Source organism: Echinops telfairi, unplaced genomic scaffold, assembly GCF_000313985.2.
Source record: "Echinops telfairi isolate 266 unplaced genomic scaffold, ASM31398v2 ScPeMD7_7424;HRSCAF=8462, whole genome shotgun sequence".
NCBI lineage: Eukaryota > Metazoa > Chordata > Mammalia > Afrosoricida > Tenrecidae > Echinops > Echinops telfairi.
In genome coordinates this window covers 131,527-137,526 of record NW_022111324.1, presented here as the reverse complement: position 1 = coordinate 137,526, position 6,000 = coordinate 131,527, and positions in this window count along the sequence as shown.

Genomic DNA, 6,000 nt, shown 5'->3' with positions numbered 1-6,000 from the left:
AATATCAAAAATCTATAGTGTGCAAGTTATTGCTTCAGTCCCTGGAAATACATGGGTGAGTAATACAAATACTTGGCCTTCATTGAACCTACATTTTATTATGTATGTAAGTAAGTTTTAAAATTATGACTATAAATAATGATAGTTATCACGAAGAAGATAGAAGTAGAGGGTAGCAAGGGGGAAGGCTGGTCAGGGAAGAATTACCGAAGTCATACATGACATTTAACCTGAGCTCTGCATTCATGCGCAAGATAAAACCACATGAAAGTCTTGGAGAACAATATACCCAGCACAAGGAATAGCAAATTAAGTCTTGGGGGAAATTTTATATTGAAGGGGCAGAAGGGAGCTAGTGAATTTTGGGCAAAAAGCCACTACCCCCCAACAAAAACAAAACAAAAACCCCTAGCAAACTCACTGCCATAGAGTCGATTTAAACTCAAAGTGATCCTATAGGACAGAGTAGAACAATGTATTCCCTTTGTGTTTGCAAGTCTATAATCTTTATGGGAGTAGAAAATCTCAAAAAAACTAATTAATTTTTTTTTAAGTCTCATTTTTCTCCTGTGGAGTGACTAGTGGTTCTGAACTGTTGACCCGGAGGCTAGAAAACAAACCACTCACTGTCATGGAGTCAATGCTGACTCTTAGCAATCCGCTGTGGGTTTCCAAGACTGTAACTGTTTTGGGGAGTAGAAAGCCCAGTCTCTCTTGGCAGAGCAGCTGGTGGTTTTGCATTGCCTACCATGCTGATCACAGCCCAACACGTAACCACTACACCAGGACTCCACAGAACACCGGCCAGTAACCAATAATGCCGCCAGGCTCTAGAATTTAGTGAGAGGGAGAGGGGGCCATGTTGCTTTCAGAAGGTGAGGCAGGCGATCTAGGCAGGAGCCGGTCATGTAAAGTTTGGAGTTGTTTTGCCCACATGGAAATTTTTCATTTTAAATCTCTTTAGAAAATTAGTACCATGAAAGGCAAACTACAGAAATAGGGGAAATATTTGCAGATCCATGAGGTGAGGTGGAAGGGAGCCAGGCAACCCAATGTTTTAAAATTGTAAAGAAAAGGAAACGAACTAGGGAATAAATATATGAAAAGATACTCAACTTGATTTGTAGGATGAAAATGTAAACTAATAAATGCTATTTTCCTGCCAACCAGCCACTCCAGGGGAGAAAGATGAAGCTGGAGGTTCCGTAAAGATTGACAGCCGCAAAGACCCCATGCAGGGTGCACGGGGTTTGGGGCTTAGGGTTTGGGATCTTTGGGTGCAATCAACAAGACCCTGGCCACTCACAAATATTTCCCAAGTTTGGATATTTGAAAGTATTCACCACACTCGGATCATAATCACATAAAGCCTTTATTTAAAAGCACAAAAGAGAGCAGGCAAACATTAGGATTCCAAGATATTCCATAGAAAAGCCCCCCGGATCTTTATTGACACCGGACTATATTCACATTGTCTTTGAACTGAACCAGCAAGATCCATGCAAGGAATCTTAGTTATGGGAAAGCTCAAAGCGGAACTTCTCAGGCTTTCTGTCTGACAAGACAAGCTATCAGTGAAGAAATTGACTCAGGATGGCCAAGGAAGTTCTGGAGTTTAAAATAAAAAAAAATCCCACTGTCCTTATCTTGGCCAACAATACTTGCAAACCCCAGACTTCCGAGCGTCTGCAGAGAATGAGATAGAGCCGGCCAAGCTGTCAATCAACTCCTCTTCCACTCTTGAGTAAAATTTTCGAAAGCGCACAGGTAGCTGACAGAGGGGAAGGGAGAGTGGAAGAAATTATACAAGAAAGGGCAGATTCCAGGTTGGGCAGAGTCCCTGGGTTGAATGGGCGGGCGTTCCCTGCTCTCAGTCTTAGTGCCCTGCTGTGCAAGCGTTAACTTCGGAGGAAAAAGCCCTGGGACACTCTCCCCTGGAATCGGGTGAAATGAGCCCACCTAGAACCCTGGGCTGGAAGTGCACAGAGGAGCTATTTTGCCTAAACAAACCTTGACCTTTCTTACTAGAATAAAGGAAAAACTGTGCTAAGTAGATACCAGCAGGAATCCACTGCAGTGCAACTGACAAAAATGTTAAATCCTCAACATTGGCAAGAGTGTCAGGAAATAGGCATATACTTTGAAAGGACCTGTAAATTGTGCTTTTAAAGACAGTATGAGTCCCCCTGTAGCGAGCAATTCTACTTCTAGGAATTTATCCTGTAGAAATATGCACACATGCCGTCAAAAATTATCACCCAAGTTTGTTGTTCATTGCAGCATTGCACAATTGTGAAAAAACTGGAAACACTGAAAACATGAATTAAATAAAATATGGTATAGTTTTATACTATAAAATACTATGTATTTCTTAATAGACAATATACCTTAAAACGAAAATGCTGCCTCAAAGAACAAAACATATCATTGTATGCTCACCTTACTGATAATATCACTGAAGACAAATGGGTGGAGAAGAAAGCTGATGGTGCCCAACTATCAAAAGATACGGCATCTAGGGTCTTAAAGGCTTGAAGGTAAACGAGTGCCATTTAGCAAGGAAGCAACAAAGCCCACATGGAAGAAGCACACCAGTCTGTGTGATCACCCAATATTGAAGGGCCCATGATCAGTCATCAAAGAACAAAAATTCATCATTGTGAATGAGAGGGAGTGGGGCGTGGGGACCCAAAGGCCATCTGCAGGCAACTGGACATCCCTTTACAGAAGGTTGTGGGGAGGAGAGGAGCCAGTCAGAGTGCAGTGTAGCAACAATGAAACATACAACTTTCCTCTAGTTCTTAAATGCTCCCTCCCCACTCCCACTATGACTCGAATTCCACCTTACAAATCAGACTAGACCAGAAGATGTACACTGGTACAGATAGGAACTGAAAACACTGGGAATCCAGGACAGATGAACCCCTCAGGACCAGTGGTGAGTGCGGCGAGACCAGAAGGGTCGAGGGAAGGTGGGGTAGAAAGGGGAACTGATTACACAGATCTACATATAACCTCCTCCCTGGGGGATGGACAACAGAAAATTGGGTGAAGGGAGATGTCAGACAGCGTAAGATCTGACAAAATAATAATTTATAAATTACCAAGGTGTTCATGAGGGAGGGGGAACAGGGAAGGCAGGGGAAAATGAGGAGCTGATACCAAGGGCTCAAGTAGAAAGCAACTGTTTTGAGAATGATAAGGGTAAGAAATATACAAATGTGCTTGACTCATGGATGTATGTATGGATTGTGATAAGAGTTGCAAGAGTCCCCAATAAAATGATTAAAAAAACACCAAAAAAACAAAAATGCTCTCATGGAAAGAGCCTCCCAACTTATTGTTAAACAAAGTGAGCCAACTACATAACAATCTGTAAAATATAATGCTGTTTATGGTGTTCATATAACTATTAATATAGCTTAAGTAAATTTGTTAAAAGTCTAGAAATACAAATTAAGCTTTCAATGGTGATTGGCTGCTGTGGAGAAGGGAACAGGAGGGTGGGGCATGACAAAAGAGAACTTTCACTTTTTACTCTTTTTTATATTTTTACATTTGCATTTTTACAATGAACATGAACCTTGGCCTAACATGTAAAATATATAATATGACTCAAACTTTAAATATACATATAGGAGGCATATTGTCCTAGGCCACAATGTAGATTGTCAGCTTTAAACGTTAGCATTGATTTGAGGTTTGCAGGTTTATTAAGTAAATTTTATGATTTTTTGTGTGCATTTTTATTTTATACAAAATATGTTATTGGTGTAGTAAAATAACTTATAAGGAAAGTTTTTTAACTTTTTAACTTTTAACGAGCCTGGTATCTCAGTAATTAAATACTAGGCTGCTAACAAAATGGTTACCGTTTGAACCCACCCACCCCTTCCAAGGAATAAAGGTCTGGTGACCTGCCTTCATAAAAATGACAGTCAAGACAGCCCAGGGGACAGTTTACTCTGTTACATCAGGTGGCTATAATCGAAAAGGAACTAGATCTTTAACAATAACAATGTAAATGATAAATAAAAGGTATACATTGCTACTGTAAAATATAAAGAGAATAATTACAAAATGAGAAATATAAATGACAAATAACAAATGAAAAAGAGATGCAACTTTACTAATAACTCCAAAGCTTAAGGAACTTGACAGAACTAAGCCCAAATTCCATAGTAAGCCAAATTTCCTTTTGGTTTTGTTTTTAAAGAACTGAAAGATATTTTTCATTTATTTTCAAATACTAGGGTCCACACAGAAAATGAATGTGTGTGTGTCTCTGTTCTGAAGCACAGTTTGAATAGGAGACATTGATCACATTTATTTTTGTTGCTCTGAGACTTACTTCTGTCTCATGTGTGACAAGATGAAAAATTTTGTAGAGATTAGACGTAGGGAATAGTAAGAAATGTGATTTTGTCAGGTTCCCAGTAGGTACAGGTATTGAGCGTGTGTATTTGGTCATCAGCCAATTATTAGCAATGTCCTGAGGCTCCCCTTTTACAGTACCCTGGGTGTATATTTTAAAATATTTCAGGAAATTCATGGTCAATGCTATATGCTGTCACCTAGAACCATGAAGCTTTGGGCTGCACTAATGAGAAGCATGATATTGAACGATGCAGGAAGTATCAAAAGAAGATGAAAGGAATACACAGAGTCACTGTACCTGAAAAAAGTGGATGATGTTCAACCATTTGGAGATGTAGCATATGATCAAGAATCAATGATATGAAAAGTCCAAGCTGCACTGAGGCATGAGTGAAAAAAAAGTTACAGGAATTGATGGAATATCAACTTAAATATTTCAACAAGACCATGAAGCACATGAAGCACTCACGAAGAGAGGTACTTAGGCAACTGACTGGAAGGCATCCATATTTGTGCCTACTCCAAAGAAAGGTGGCCAAACAGAAGAATGTGGAAATTATAAAACACTATCTTAATATCACATGCAAGTAAAATTTTGTGAAGATGATTACAAAATGGTTGCAGTAGTACATTGACAGAGAGCTGCCAGAAATTAAAACCAAATTCAGTAGAGGACCTAGAACCAGTGATATCACTGCTGATGTCAGATGGATCTTGGCTAAAAGCAAATAATATCAGAAAGAGGTTTCTCTGAGTTTTATTGACTATGCAAAGCCATTAACCGTGTGGATCATAGGAAGCTATAGATAACATTGAGAAAAATGGGAATTCCAGAACACTTCATGTGCTCATGCAGAACCTATACATGGATCAAGAGGCTGCCATTTGAACAGAACAGGGAATGCTGTGTAGCTTAAAATCAGAAAAGTACGTGTCAGGGTTGTATCTGTCACCATATTTATTCAATCTGTTGTTGAACGAAGAATCTGAGAAGCTAAACTATATAAAGAAGAACAGGGGCATCAGGATTGAAGGAAGGCTTATTAACAATCTGGGATATGCAAAAGATAAAATCCTGCTTGCTGAAAGCAAGGAGAACTTGAAGCACTCGGTGAAAATTAAAGACTGCAACCTTTATCATGGATTGCAACTCAATATGAAGACAATCTAAATCCTCACAACTTAACCAATAGACAGCATGATAAATGGAAAAAAGATGGAAGTTGTCAAGAATCAACACTCCGGGACGCAGTAGTCAAGAAATCAAAGGACATATTGCATCGTGAAGAACTGGTGCAAAAGACCTCTTTAAAGTGTTGCAGAGCAAAGATGCTGCCTTGAGGAAGAAGGTGTGTCTGACCCAACTCCTGGGATTTTCAAACAGGTCACATGCATGTGAAAGTTGGACCAGGAATAAGGAAGACCAAAGAATAATAATTGACGATGTTGACTAGAAATATTGAAAGTACCAAGATCTTCCAGAAGGATAAACAGATCTGTCTTGGAGGAAGCACAATCAGAATGCTCCTTAGAAGTACGGATGGTGAAACTTCTTCTCCTGTCCTTTGGGCATGCTATCAGGAGAGACTAGTCCCTGGAAAAAGTGTAACTTCTTCAGTGGAA